Source organism: Ornithorhynchus anatinus, chromosome X1, assembly GCF_004115215.2.
Source record: "Ornithorhynchus anatinus isolate Pmale09 chromosome X1, mOrnAna1.pri.v4, whole genome shotgun sequence".
NCBI classification, from domain to species: domain Eukaryota; kingdom Metazoa; phylum Chordata; class Mammalia; order Monotremata; family Ornithorhynchidae; genus Ornithorhynchus; species Ornithorhynchus anatinus.
The window spans coordinates 43,200,337-43,216,682 of NC_041749.1; positions in this window are offsets into that span (position 1 = coordinate 43,200,337).

Sequence of the window (16,346 nt, forward strand, 5' to 3'; positions counted from 1 at the left end):
GATAATAATGTACTAAGCCTTGAGGTAGATACAAAATAGTCAGACACAAACACAAAGCCTGTGCAACATGGATCTCACAGCTTATGAGAGAGGAAGAATGGCTATTTTATCCCCAACTGACAAATGAAAAAATAATGCCATGGAGGAATTAAGTAGCTTGTCCATGACCCCCAACTGGGAAGAGGCAGAGTCAGGACTAGACTTCCAATTCATTCATTCAAACATATTTATTGAGCACTCACTGTGTGCAGAGCACTGTACTAAGTGCTTGGAAAGTAATAATAATAATAATAATGTTGGCATTTGTCAAGCGCTTACTATGAAGAAAGCACTATTCTAAGTGCTGGGGAGGATACAAGGTGATCAGGTTGTCCCACATGGGGCTCACAGTCTTCATCCCCATTTTACAGATGAGGTAACTGAGGCCCAGAGAAGTTAAGTGACTTGCCCAAAGTCACACAGCTGACAAGCAGCAGAGCCGGGATTTGAACCCATGATCTCTGACTTCCCAGCCCGTGCTCTTTCCACTGAGCCACAGTGCAATTTGGCAACAGATAGAGATAATCCCTACCCAATAACAGGCAACCGTGTGCTCTTACCCACTAGGTCCCATTGCACCTGGGCAAAGGATCTGGACAATGTTCTTCCCCCACAGAGCATCAGCTCCCTTTGCCTGAAGCCAAGAGAACTCCATCTTCAAAATGATAATAACAGCTACGGTATTTGTTACTTACTTTGTGCCAGGCACTGTACTAAGCACTGGGGTGCATACAAGCAAATCCGGTTGGACACAGTCCATGTCCCACATGGGGCTCACTGTCTTAATCCCCATTTTACAGATGAGGTAGCTGAGACACAGAAAAGTAAAGTGACTTGACTGAGGTCATGCCACAGACAAGTTGGAGAGCCCAGTTGGCCACTGACTGGCATCCTGTGAGCCTCTGGGTTCAGTTTTCAGGAGCCAAAGTATTTTGCCAAGCACATAGCATAACATGATGACACCAAAAGCACCAATGTGTGGAAGTTGTTTTGAGGTCCCTTGAACCCAAAGCATTTCTTGTACCTTAGTACAGTGGTTGGCATATAGTAAACACTTCAGAAATAGCATGATTATTATTGTTATTAATATTGTTGTTAAGATCTGACTCCACTTATTCCAGAGCATCTGCATTTCCTTCCCAGGTTGTAACAGAGGGGTCTGTTCTGAGCTGAAGAACTTGGGAGACTGGGAGAGTAAAATTAAAATACTAGACATGAATACATCTGGTGCCAAATCCTCTTTAGACAGAGGGCAGAACAGGTGAAAACCAGAGTGCCCAGTACAAAACCAGACAAATGGCCACCCTAATTCAGAATCATTCTTGGAAATCTCCCAAGCACTTACTACAGTGCTCTGCACACAATAAACACTCAATAAATACCACTGATTGATTGATTAGTAATCAGAATGCTACAGGATGCAGACTTTCTTGCCTCATTTGATTTTCCTTAGTTCTTAGGCGCATGATGGGATGAAGCCCTCCACCCCAAGAGGATCTGAGGCCAGAAATTTTTAAAATCCCTTACAAAATGGCAGTTAGGCCATTTCCTTGGTAGAGATGACTCTACCCCCCTGGAAAGAGAATCTTCAATAACCCCAGGTAGGGAAATAAGTCCAATTCTTCCCTCCTCCCATTCCTTTCAGAAGGGTTGGAGAAAGATTCATTTTTGTTATCACATTAGGAGCATGACCAGCAGGTTTGAGGATCGGTCTTCTAATGCCTCCAGCTTTTCCCCGTCACTTAGGCTGCAAGGTAGTCTGACCTCTTTGATTCTGATTCATTGGATCGGGTGACTTTTGCCTCTCTGCCTCTTTACAAACTTGAGCCAAGCCAGAAGGAGAATTGAAATGGTCAACCAGTTGAAACTGAGGTAATTAACAAGAATATTGACTCTTTCTAGCATCCCAAGTCTTACATTCCTGACTTCATCCAGCTTTCTTGCAACTCCCTCTTTTCCTCCTCCTTTCCGTTCCCAACCCCCATCTGAGATAAAAGGCTTCTTCCACTACTCTTTCCCCTTTCCCAGAACAATCTTCACTTTCATAGAGCCAATCACATAAATGTGTCATTCCGCTTCAGGACCATGTGCATTCTGGGTATAGAGCAGTAATACGAAGTGGCAGAACTAAATAAAATGCCATGATTGAGAAGTATATACGGAAATGCAATTACAGACTAGCGGAGGGGAAAGGAAATTAAGAGGTCCTGGCAAGGGAGAAGGGATTTTTAATGGCACATCATTTTCTAAGCTTCATTCCACATCCAGCCCATATGAGAACCTGGCTCTGCAATCTGACCCTGGAAGTTTGTCCCGAGGTTCATCTGGGGCTCTCCGATAACTCTATCTGTAGGCACCACCATTGCGTCTTGCGGATAAAAAATCTGGGAAGCAGAAATGACCAGTTTGAGGCACTGCCCCATAGGTGATTCTAAACTCTCATCGGGATGTGTTTGGCAAACTCGTGAGAATGCAGTGTCTTCTGTGCTGGTACCGAGGATTATTTGCCAAAGTAATTGTTGCTTTTCTGCTGATCCTTCCAATACTGCAGCATGACTGAGGTAAAGGCATTGTCCTCTCTGGGCTTTGGGGCATTTTGAGCACTTTGCCTTGCTGGCATCAAAATCACCTCATTCTCTCTCCTCAGCCTCCTCTGCATCAGTACAGAAGCAGGATTTGGGCAGTTTGGAACTCAGGGCTATTTGCTCTTGAATGACCCAAAGAGGCAAAAGCAAAGACAATGCCAGGCACTGCAAACAACAAACATTGGCACAACCAGAGACATTATTAATTAATTAATTCAGTCTTATTTATTGAGCACTTACTGTGTGCAGAGCTCTGTAGTAAGCACTTGGGAAAGTATATCACAACAGAAAATGGTGACATTCTCTGCTCACAGTGAGCTTACAGTCTGGGGGTGGCGTCGGTGGGGGCGAATGCATGGATGCATGGTGTGGTCAGGACTGTGGGGTGAGATGCTGGTCTCTCTCCAGCAACCCATGTTCCCACTGATGACTTTCTCCATCAGTGACTTCCTCTACAAGAAGAAAGGACAACAGCACTTCCTACTCTCCCTGTTATCATAACTGCTCTCCCAATCTCTGCTCTTTAATACACTGTACAGAGTGCTTCGAGGAGTAAAGTACAATAGGGTTGAGTGATCTCTGCCCTCGAGGAAGTAGTTGGGAGGTGGGGATGACAAACATTAGAATAGATTCCAGATAAACCTTAAATCTAGCCCTCATTGTAACAGCTCACCCTGTTCCTAACAAGCTTTATCCACAGACTGTTGTTGTGTGTTGACCTCCATCTTTGGAAATGTCAGTGACTGGACTTGGCTGATGATTGAACTTCAAGTATTTCATTTCTCACACGCACACACTCACTCACTCATACACACACACATAGCCCACACCCTCTATAAGCACACACAAGCTCATAATGGCCTGCTCCTCTCTTCCCCCTCACCCTCCACACACAACCCATCTCCACATAAACACACACACTTGTACAGTTCTCCCAAACGCACAGATATACACATGGACATACACCCAGCCTTTAGCAGTGAGTGCTTAACGGATAATTAAATTAAATCAACTATATATATATAAATATATATGCTACAGAAAAAGCACCTATGCACCCCCACCCACCCTCCCCCACCAAAATAATTGGTTTAAAGTCCTTGTAACCTAGGTTAATATTTGACTATGAAACCAGTGGTCAATCTGTTTTCCAATAGCACTGGAAACAGAGGATGTTCTCCCATTGTTTGAGCCAATCCCAATTCCCTGTTGCATATCAGAGCTGACATCCTCCTCCCTCATTGCGTTTTGCTTGTTCTTCTCCCAGTCTCTTCCAGGCTGGCACAATTTCCCTGGCAAATAGTACAGTCATCAGATCATCTGATTAAGAGCTCTGCATTCATTACTGGGAAAACCAACATCCTAGCCGAGTCATTAAGAAACTCATTGGTCAGTACTAATCAGCATTCTGGTAAGCATCTGGCTCCATTTGCTTATTTCAATTTTCTACTCTAATGCCAATGACAAATCATGACAACCTGATGCAATACCAAAAAAAATGGAAGCACCGGGCACCTCCGATTTGTGGAATAATTTCAAGTGTTAAATATTTCATTCTAGCCGCTCATTTTTTCTTACACAAATAAATCATGAAAAAATTCATCAATGGTATGAATTGCCATACATTTGGTGTCTTATTAAAGGAGTGAGGATGTTGGGGTGTCAAAAATTCCTGTGGATGGGGCACAAATTCATGTTAGATTGGGAATTTCTGATCATTCAGTTGTATTTACTGAGCACTTATTGGGTACAGAGCACTATACTGAGCACTTGGGAGAGAGACTGTGCCCAACCTGATCATCATTTGTCTCTACGCCACTGCTTAGGACAGTGCTTGACACATAGTAAGCGCTTAAATACCATAATTAATTTTTATTATTATTAGGCTTTGCCCAGTGGCACTGGAGAAAACAAGTGTGGCTTATAAGAGTAAACACTGGCAGTGATACAGTCATGCTGCTATAAGGGTTAACAAATGAGCATATGGCTGGTTTCTGTCTTTTCTGCTCAAGTTGCTTTCACTTCACTGTGAAAATCCGATATGGATCTATATTGGCCTACGATTCAGTCTTCACTCCTTTAACCTATGACCTTGTTTATGACCTGATTTGCATTGCTCGGGGTTAACACAAATGAGAAAATAGAAGGACATTATGAAAAAGTTCAGTATTTATATTTGTCAAGCACTGTTCTAAGCACTGGGGTAGATTCAAGTTAGTCAGGCCAGACATGGTCCCTGCCCCACATAGATTCATGGTCTAAGTAGGAGGGAGAACGGGCTTTACTAGGCCTTTTACATATGAGGAAACTGAGGCCCATGGAAGTTAAGTGATTTGCCCAAAGCCACTCAGTAGGCAAGTGGCAGAGCCGGGATTAGAACACAAATCTTCTGATTCCCAGGCTTGCTCTTCTTCCACTAGGCCGTGCTGTTCCTCATCATCCCAGAAAACCCAGGTCCTCACCTCCTTTGGATTCATATTGAGGAGATATCAAGTCTGTGCATTAAAGTGAGGCTTCTCATGCTGCATGGTGAGAGAAGGCATATCCAGATCTGAGTGGCGGGAGTGATCAAGGCATTTTTACAGAAATACCTTGTTTTGACAGTAATTCTTTCACCCCCAAAGCGGGGGGGGGGGGGGGGGGGGGGGGCGCTTAATCTCCCACAGCTGCTGCTTGAGGGAACAGTTTCTTTTTAAACTGTTTTAAAACCTTCACAGTTAGCTCTATTTGAAGTCTTAGGTAGGAAACAAGATGACCGGATACTGATGCTCCAGTGGAAGTTGAGAGGTGTAGGGCAATTTCTTATTATTATTAATTAGACATAATTAAGTGCTAAGTGTCAAACACTGGGATAACCACTGGAGTGGATATAAAATAATCAGCTTGGATACAGCTCCTACCTCCCATGGGGTTCACAGTCCAAGAGATAGAAAAAGTAGGGATCCTATCCCCATTTGAGAGGTGATGAAAGTGAGGCAAAGGAGGTAAAACGACTTGTCCCAGGTCACATAGCAGGCCAGTGGCAGAGTTGGTGCACATTTTGGTAAATGTAAAGAAGCAGCAGGGCAGCCTAAGGAAGGAGTGTGGCCTAGTGGAAAGAAGTTGGGCCTGGGAGTCAGAGAAGTTGGGGTCTAATTCTGGTTCTGCCACTTACTTGCTGTGTGACCTTGGGCAAATCACTTAACTGCTCAGTGACTCAGTTCCCTCATATGTAAAGTGAGGATTCAGTACCAGTTCTCCCTCCTACTTCAACTGTGAGCCCAGTTGAGCCCTGATTATTTTGAATGTACCCCAGTACTTAGTACAGTGCTTGGTACAGAGTAGGCACTTAACAAATACCACAATTACTTATTTATTTGCTTGTTCATTATTATTATTGTTATTATTGTTATTTGCTGAGGAGGCGGGGGAAATGGTTATTCTCGAAGGGAATTAAAGGATTCAGGAGGAGCAGTGGGAAACTGGGGCTGAGGGGGGAAGCAACCTTTGAACAAGAACAGTTTACTAGACTGTACATTCCTCCTCTAGACTGTAAGCTCCTTGTGGCCAGGGAACATGTCTACCAACCCTGTTATACTCTACTCTCCCAAGCACTTAGTATGGTACTCTGCATCCAAAAAATGCTCAATAAATACCTTTGGTTGATTGATTGACATGGGATTAAGAAGCTCAACCTCAGCTGGAGGCAGCGGGTGTGATGCCCTGAGAGGGAACTTGGGTTGTTTTCTGAAGCCAGGAATCATTCAATTCATTCATTCATTCAGTCGTATTTATTGAGTGCTTACTGTGTGCAGAGCACTGTACTAAGTGCTTGGGAGAGTACAATGCAACAATAAACAGACACAGTCACATTCCCTGCCCACACTGATCTTACAGTCTACAGCGGGGAAGATGGATAATAATAATAATAATAATGATAAATAGTTTTGAACAATTCATTTAATATAAGTAAAAATTGCCAGCAGCTCAGGTAGCAATCAATAGAATGTACTGAGGGCTTGCTCTGTGCAAACCACTATACACGGTGCTTGGGAAAATACATTACAGTTATTAGACAATGTAGCATAGTGGAAAGAACCCAAGCCTAGGAGTCAGAAGACTGGGTTATAATCCCCACTCTGCTCCTTCCCTGCTGTGTGACCTCTATTTCCTCATCTGTGAAATGGGGAGTCCATACCTATCCTCCCTTCTACTTAGTCTGTCAGCCCCATGTGGGACGGGGGCTACATCCAAACTGTTAAATGTCTATCTAGCCCAGTGCTTAGAACAGTGTTGGACACACAGGCTTAGTGGGAAGAGCATGGGCTTGGGAGTCAGAGGTAGTGGGTTCTAATCCCTGCTCCGCCAGTTGTCAGCTGTTCGACTTTGGGCAAGTCATTTAACTGCTCTCTGCCTCAGTTTACTCATCTGTAAAATGGGAATTAAGGCTGTGAGCCCCATGTGGGACATGGACTGTGTCCAACCTGATCAGATTGGGCTACCAGGGCTTAGTTCAGTTCCTGGTACTTAGTAAGTGGCTAAGCAAATACCATACAAAAGGGTGTCAGGCAAAAAATCAGTAAGAGCAAGAAGTTAGTGGTGAAAGAGAGGACAACAAAGCACAGTGTGTAGGCTGGCCTGAGGGGAGCCTTACGTGCAATTTGGGTTGTAGTAGGAGAGAAGCGTGGATAAGAAAAGGGGGAAAGCTGATTGAATGTCTTTAAGCAAATAGGTGTTTCTGCTTGATGGGGAGAGGAATGGATTTTTGAGGAGTGGGAAGATGTGTGCAGAATGTTATTTTCCCTCAGTTACCTCATCTGTAAAATGGGGATTAAGACTGTGAACCCCATGAGGCACAGGGACTGTGCCCAATCTGATTAACTTGTATCTTCCCCAGAGCTTAGTACAGTGCTTGGCACATTGTGAGCACTTAAATACAAAAGCAAAAGAAAACAAAAAAAGTGATCTGGGCAACAGAGTGAAGCCTGGCCTGGTGAAGAGAGACAAGGGACAGGGAGGCCTTCAAGGAGGCTGTTGGTGTAGTTGAGTGGACTAGCTGTTGAGATGTGCTGTGAGATCGACACTGGCTCCCCTCCTTGGTCTGGGCCCTAGAGCTATTTGTCAGAGGGGTAGGGAGGGAACGTCCTGGAGATTCCAAGGAAGCCCTCTTCTAGCTGGGTGAAAGGGAGCAGAGATGGGCACACGGGCCATAGCTCTGGCCCGTGAGGATTTTTACCAGTTGTTTGTGCCTCTCCCTCTCCCTAACTCACTTCCTCTTTCTCTCTCTCTCTGGCTGCTCCATCCCCAGGCTGTGTTGAAAGCGAGGTCCCCAGTGAATGGGTGCAGGAGGGAGAATGAGAGGAACAGTCAGAGCTGGGTTTGGATCCTTGCTGGCCAAAGTCAAGTCCGCAGGGCCAAAGCCTAGCCTTCCTCCTTCCCTGCACGGGGGCCCATTCCCGTTCCCCACTCAACTTCCTAGCCAGAGTTGAGAAGGAACATTGCCTAGTGGTTAGATGGTGGGCCTGGAAGTCAGAAGGACCTGGATTCTACTCCCAGCTCCGCCACTTGTCTGCTGTATGACCTTGGGCAAGTTATTAAAGTCCCTGTGCCTCAGTTACCTCATATGGAAAATGGGGATAAAGATTGTGAGCTCTGTGTGGGACATGGACTGGGTCCAACCTCTTTACCTCAAATCAACCCCAGCGCTTAGAACAGGGCCTGGCACACAGGAAGCGCTTAACAAATACCTTAAAAAAATTAGGGTTGAGTGAGGGAGTCCATTTGCCCCCAACTCACCTGCCAAACTGTGTTGGAGACCTGTGCAGTTCTAGCTGCCAGAAGGAGACGGATGCAGTTTGCTTCCTGGGCTGATGGGATGAGAGGTAGGAGATGGAGGTAGGAGATGGAGCTCTCTTCACCACTTCGGGGATGGGTCGTACTGGTGAGCAGGAGGGAGGGGTTGCAGATCTGCTTTGTCTGATGGGCAATAGGCTTTCTGATGCCCGGTCTATGCTCTGGTGCTGAGACCTGGATGTCCCTCTCTCATTCCTTGTCAGGACCTGGAAGCCAGTGGAACCCAAAGAAGTAGAAGCAGAGATAGAGGGTCGGGGGGCAGCGTTGGCAGGAGTGGAGAGGCCATGGTTGCGGCTTTGGGGTGGAAGAGGAGGGGGGATTGGGTCGTGCAGCATACCCAATCACTTCCACTGTCACACAGGAGCTTCCCAAAATCGAATAGCCCCAAGGCCCATGAAGGCTTTTAATTTGGTCCTGCTGGAAGGGTGAGCAGTGAGTAGCAGGTCAGAGTCCCTGCCCATGGATTTGGGACGATCCCGCGTATGCCTGGCCCACAATGGGGAAACTTCTGAGGGCAAACTGCCAAGCTGGTGTGACTTCAATTTATTCAATTGCTGTGAATCAATGATTGATTGAATTCTCTCTTATTCTGGCTGCTGAGGGTTATTGGGATATTCTCTCCCCAACTAGCAAGACCTGGCTGGAAGGGAGAATCCTCGTGGGAAGAGCGGAGGATCAGGAGAACCCTCCAGGACTAGGGGGAAACCTACCCACTGCCCTTCTGGGATCCAAAGGACACCCAGCAGCTGCTCTCTGTGGTGAAGCATTGAATTTTGGGTAGGGGAGTCATTTCTAAGAGTTGTAACAAGCCACATATCAGTTGTTTTCCATTCAGGAGATGGCATTTCTTCTACAGGATCTGGCTAGGAAACCCTGAGGTGGAGAAGTGGGACAACAAGTCTCACTCTCCAGAAAGGCACCAGTGGACACGCTAACTGAGCAGAGAATGTAGAGAGCATTTGCTGAGAGGTGATGCCCCATTAACAACAGTGTTGCTTAGAATAAAAGAGTCATTAAATCCCACCAAGAAATCCTAAGGACAAGCCATTTAGGCACCCAGATAAAAGCATATCATAATTAGAAGATTAGGATGCTTTTTAGAGAAATGAGCTGCCATTATTGGGGTTTAGTACAAGGAATTATACTAGCTGCACAGAACCACAGCACAATTGCAGGGCCTCAAAAAGTAAATTATTTTGGGCAAAACCTCCATCTTCATTGCTCCTAGGTGGGAGGATAAAATTCCAATCCACCTATAATTTATTGTAGTGTCTGTCTTCTCCAGGGTATAAGTCATTGTGTTCTCACCATGTTCTCCTCCCAGCTCTCTGTGAACATGGACAGTGCTCCAAATTCATGGAACTCAGATGCAGGAGTGGAAGTGGAGAGAGGCTAAATGGTTAAAACAAGAGGGTGGCTGATCCTATAGCCACCCCTCATGGAGGACTGGCCAGAAACTGGACTGTCCAGTATTAAATTGGATGAATGGTCATCCTAGATTGTGAGGAAGGGGGTGTTGAGTTCACCCAGCACCCCAAGGAAGGATTTTCTTTGGAGATGCCAAGGGGCAGCTTCAAGGTGGGCATGGAAGCAGTGAGGGAACTCCAGTTGGATGAGGGACCAACTTGCTCTCTCTGAGGTTCAGAATAGGCTGGGAAACAAGTCCAGAGCTGAGCAGTGACAGCAGGATACGGGCAATTTTCTGAAGTTGATAATAGACCAAGGTAACAATAATAATAATAATAATAATTCTGGTGTGTATTATGTGCTTACCATGAGCTGGTCACTTTACTAGGGTGGATACAAGCAAATCGGGTTGGACACAGTCCCTGTCCCATGTGGGGCTAACAGTCTCAATCCCCATTTTACATATGAGGAAACTGAGGAGTAGAGAAGTGAAGTGACTTGCCCAAGGTCACATAGCAGACAAGTGAAGGAGAGTCACATTCTAATCCATGACCTTCTGACTACCAGGCCTATGCTCTTTCCACTACACCTGAGGGTGGGGCTTTTTGTGATGCTTTTCAGGGAAGTCCAGGGCTGGACTAGCTCAAAGAAATGTGTCGAGAAATTATGGGGATAGAAATTATGGGCATGAAGGTTTGTGAGGTAGAGTTAAGAAGCAGAATCTCTTCTATTTCTGAGAGCCTCTCCTCTTACCCACTCCAGAACTGTGCAGAATGGTCCAGAAAGGTCAAGAACAGTCTGGAATGGTCCCATCTGTTGTAGCTAAAAGGTCCTTCTTGAACTCATCCCCTGGCCCTGGCTGTGGCCCACATCAGCCCGCAAAGACCTAGGGTCACCCTTTGACTGCTGGTTGACCCCAAGATGAGAGGATTAGTCAGGCTGAAAACTCATGTCTCGCAATCCTTGTATGCACTGAATAGGAGCTCCTCCTTTTTCCTGAATCTTAATACTGCTATTCTGGAGTCACCTTTCAGAGTCACCTTTGACGTTAATAGAAAGAGGAAAATGGGTTCCCCCTAAGAAAGTTCCTGAGCTGGCTCTGGGCCAGTCATTGGCTGGATGATGGTTTGCCAAGGTCAGAGCTGGGTAGGGCATTCTTTTACAGAAAGCAAGCTCATCTTAGAAGGCTTATTTGGAGCCAGGGCATTGGAAGTGATCGTGATATTTACTGAATACCTACCGTGGGCAACTCACTGTACTATGCACTTAGAAAAGTAAAAGCACAGACACATACCCTACCCACGAGGAGCTTAAACTCTAAAGGAGGAAACAGACACATACAATGTGAGGTTCCAGTTCCAACTCTGCCAGGCCGTGGCTGCCAGGCAGCTGTCAAAGACTCCTAGATACCCAACAGGAACCACTAGATCCAGAAGACACCCCTGCCTAAGGGGTGGGTTTGTCAGTCAGTCATATTTGTTGAGCACTTACTGTGTTGCAGAGCACTATACTAAGAGCTGAGGAAAGTACAGTACAGCAATAAACAGACACAATAAGCAGGCAGGGTTTGCGTGGTGATCACCAATGGGTTGGTCAGGGTGGATAGTTGGTAAAAAATGCAACTGGATGTGAAGAAGCTGAACTGATTCAGTGGGGATCTACAGCCTTGGCACCATGACAGCCCAACAGTGTTGGTGACATCTGTCCAGATAGGCAGGGATGCCTCTGCTGATTTCAGCAAGGAAGGCAAAGCCGCAGGGAAGCTCCTCCGGTTGGAGGTGGTCAGAAAGGCTTTTTCCCACTTGGAGTCAGCCTGCGGCCTTACTGGCCATCCACTTGGTCTGCATGGAGAGCTGAAGAAAGCCACTTTGGAGAATTAGGAGGGAAATTCAGGGTAGTTCTTCACCCGCGGCTAGCGATGCAGAATGACAAAAGGCCCATTTTGCCTGGCAGAAATAGCCTGAATCTTTAGGGGTATTTTGGGCTAAGAAGAAGAAATGTCAGCCTCTCCATCATGATTATAGTCTCTGCCAAGGACCAGATATGATGATGGCCCGAGGAAAGAAGGTAGATGCAGAACATAAACATCCAGATGGAGAAATGTGTCTGGGAGAAATATGCCCTGGAGGAGGAAAATGTCATTAAGGGGGAGTTTATTTTAGAGTGGTGGCTGGAGGGGGTTTCAGTTCTGTTCTGAGCCCACAACAGAGATTCTCTTGGACTTGATATAGGGATTACACTGGGAAGGTGGGAACACTCAGGGCGATGGGACAGGGTGGCCACTTTTGCTAACGCACTTAGTCGCGCAGGGGGTGGTCACATCATTGAGAGCAGGCGTGTTTCTGGAGATGATTTTCCCAGAGCCAATTTCATTTTCAGTCAGCCTCCATAGAGAGAAACTGAGGATCCACCCTCTGTTTGGGAGGATTGCTCCAAGTAATAATCCATCAATCAGTGGTATTTATTGGATGTAATTCATCAATCAGAGATATTTATTGGATGCTTATAGTATGCAAAGTAATTGGGAGAGTACGATAGAGTCAATCAATAAGTGGTATTTATGGAGCACTTACCGTGTGTAGAGCACTCCACTATGTACTTGGGAGAAGACAACAGAGTTGGTAGAGAAGTTCTTTGCCCACAATAAAGAGGGTGGACGTGATCCTGCCCCCAAATAGCTGACAGTGAAGATTCCCATTTTATAACCATGTAAGAGGCAGCTAGATCACTTCTCCTTGCCTCCATTCTACCCCTCCACCCCTGCCGAGAAATTCTGATGTTAGCATGTCCTCTAGCCTGCTGCATTATTTTTCACACTTTTTCACCCCAATCTTGTCTTGCCAACACCAAGGCTCCTTCTCAGGTCTCAGGTCTGATCTAAGGGTACAGGAGGAATAGCAGGAGGGTGAAGGGGGTTAGGTTGAAGCATCAACATCGTCTGGTGGCAGCTGTCAATCAGGAGGTCTCACTAGCCAATCTGAGGCACACACCAGGACCCATCTCCTGGAAAAGCAAATTCTGTCTATACCGCCTCAACCTAATGCTACTCTCTCCACAGCTCTGACCCAGGGCTCAAAGTAAATCCCCCAAATACTAGTTGGTCTGAGAAATAGACATGATTCTCACTCCAGAGAGAGTGAGGAATTCTGTGCAAATGTTTCCACTGCCAGTCATTTGTTCCCTGGAGATGTGGCCACTGTATTCTTTAAGGGGACTGGATATTAGCTCTCCTTCTTCCGTATGAAAACTCTTTGGGTTTTCCAGAGGTCACAGAGTCCATGCTCCAGCTCCCATGCCAGGTTACCCCAGACCACTGCAGAGAGCCCTCTGTGGGCAGGAATTGTCTGTTGCTGAATTGTACTTTCCAAGTGCTTAGTACAGTGCTCTGCACACAGTAAGCACTCAATAAATATGATCGAATGAATGAATGAGCATAAGGATTGTTATCCTGATTTTGAATATCTTCAGGGTGGGGGATTATACGAAATCTCTCTTGACACCCTATTTTCATCAGGATTCATATTTCTGAAATCATAATTAGACAGGCATCAATGTTTAAAATAGATCTGGTCTGGCCAAAACATGCGGTTTTTATTGTGTGTGTTTGTCACCAGTAGATAAGAACTGGGTATCGGGATCTTACTTATGCCTGCTGGTATGAGCCAGGGGCTAGACAGAATGAGTGAGACATTTAAAATAAGAATCTTGATTTCTTTATTTGGTTCCACTCACTCACAAGTAAAAGCAAAATCATGGAAAGATAGAAGCAGACATTCAGGGCTCTACAAGCAGTCTCCCAAAAATAACCTAATATGCTAGTAGAATGCAATATGACACATTCTAATGGTTGGGCTCACCTAGATATCTAGTATGCTAGCTTTTCAGAGCAAGAAGTCGTGACGAACACGCCCCAAGTCACCAGCCTCACCTACGTTAAGTCAGGCCTGGAAGTCAGAGGACGTGGGCTCTAATCCTGGCTCTGCCACATGTCCTTGTGCAAGTCACTTATCTGTGCCTCAGTTCTCTCACCTGTAAAATAGGATTAAGACTGTGAACCCCATGAAGGACAGGGACTGTTTCTGACCTGATTACCTTCTATCTGCTACAGTGCTTAGAATAGTGCTTACAGTCTAGAGAGATAATTGTGGTATTTGTTAAAGTAAGTGCTTTAATAAGTAAGTGCTTAACAAATACCATAAATATCTCTCTAGACTCTAAGATCGCAGTGGGCAGAGAATGTGTCTGTTTATTGTTATATTACACTTTCCCAAACACTTAATACACTGTTCTGTACACAGTAAGCACTCAATAAATACCACGGAATAAATGAATGAACAATTATGCTGATCCAACAGCAAGTTACATCATGACCTGAGACACCGGGCTCACCTCGGTCAAACACACTACGGCATGAATCCAGTCTGTAACGTACTCGGACACCAGGTCTAAATGCCTTCAGCGCAAACATTCATTATATACAAGACCCATTGCTACTTGGACTTACTCGGGTCTAAGCCCGTTCAGCACAACCAGGTCCAGAACTACCGGGCTCACCTTGGTCAAAGTGGGGCCTATTTATGTACAATGATGACCAACCACATGCTCCTTTCTCCTAGCAGTGCAATATCAAAGGGGTATCCCACTCTCTGTATAGAGATGAATATTAGACCAGCTAACAGAGACCTTGTCCTACTACAAAAGGCCAATTTTGTAGTTTTGTATTTTCCACCTTGTTTAGCTCATTGGGGTGTGGGGCATAGGTAAACACTAATCTCCCTCTAGGTTGGCACCTGCAGCCAAGGATGTCAACACTGCCTGCTGCTGACTGAGGAATAGTATCATGCCCCTCCATCAGCAACTATGATTGAGGGTGTCCCATCTGTATCTGCCATTCTGAGACATGTTCCCTAACTTTTCCCACCTCTGGCAGCTGAGGGTGGGGGGTGGGGCAGAGGGGGCTGTGTCCAAAGGCATCTGCTGATACTGGGGAAGGCTAATGGTGTATGAGACATACCTGTCTTAGCTTGACCAAACAAAAGATGTAATCCAGGCTCAGGGTTCCTATCTGGACAAATTCAGCAATTTTAATTGCTCGGCCTTACCTTATTCTCCTCAGCTCAGAGGTGTGGGTGAATACCATTTTTTTTATCTGGCCCCTTTAGGGTACACAGTCCCTCAGGGTCAGCAGCTGCAGTTGAGGACATGAACAACATCTGCTGACTGAAAGATAGTGGGGCACCTGGCATGCCTGCTTCAAGCTAATGGCAACTTGGCCATATAAAACAGTCCAGGCTCCAGACCTGTCTCAGTGTTTTGGACAGAGAGCTCATAATCAATCAGTCTATCAATCAATCGTATTTAGTGAGTGCTAACTGTGTGCAGAGCACTCTACTAGTGCTTGGGAGAGTGCAATATAACAGAGTTGGTAGACATATTCCCTGCCCATAATGAGCTTACAGTCTAGAGAGAGGGACACACACTAATATACATTAATTGCAAATAAGTACATAAGTGCTGTGGAGCTGAGGGAGGGGTGACTGAAGGGTACGAATCCAAGGGAAAGAGCTACACAGGTGGGAGTGGGAGAAGAGAAATGAGGACTTAGTTGGGGAAGGCCTCTTGGAGATGGGCTTTTAATAAAGTTTTGAAGGTGGGGAGAGTGATTGTCAGATATGAAGAGGGAGGGCGTTCTAGGCCAGAGACAGGATGTGGGCGAGAGGTCAGCAGTGAGATAGATGATATTGAGATACAGTGACTAGGTCGGCATTAGAGGAGCAAAGTGTGAGGGGTAGGTTGTAGTAGGAAATTGGAGAGGTAAGGTAGGAGTGGGCAAGGTGGTTTAGTGGTCTAAAACCAATGATAAGGCTTTTTTATTTGATGGGGAAGAGGGTGGGCAAAAAGTGGGGATCCTTGAGTGAGGAATCTTGGACTGAACGTTTTAGTAGAAAAATGATCCGGGAAGTTGAGTGAAGCATGGACCAGAATAGGGAGAGACAGGAGGCAGGGACGTCAGCAAGGAGGCTGATCCAGTAACCAAGGTGAGATAGGATAAGAACTTGTATTAACGTGGTAGGAGTTTAGATGGAGAGGAAAGGGAGGATTTTGTAGTGAAGGAAAGGTTGAACCAACAGTATTTGGTGACAGATTGAATATGTGGATTGAATGAGAAAGATGAGTTAAAGATGACGCCAAGGTTATGGACTTGTGAGACAGGGCGGGTGCTGTCTACAGTGAGAGGAACGTCAAGAGGAGGACAGGGTTTGGGTGGGAAGATAAGGAGTTCTGTTTTGGACACATGTTAAGTTTGAGGTGTTGGCGGGTCATCCAAGTAGAAATGTCCTGAAGGCAGGAGGATATGTGAGACTGCAGAGAAGTAAAGAGACATCCTTCCTACAACATACGAATATGATGTGATGGAGTGGTGGAAGAAACACCTGTCAACATAGGTGCAGTGTCAGGTATGTTGAGTACTGGAACAGGGGT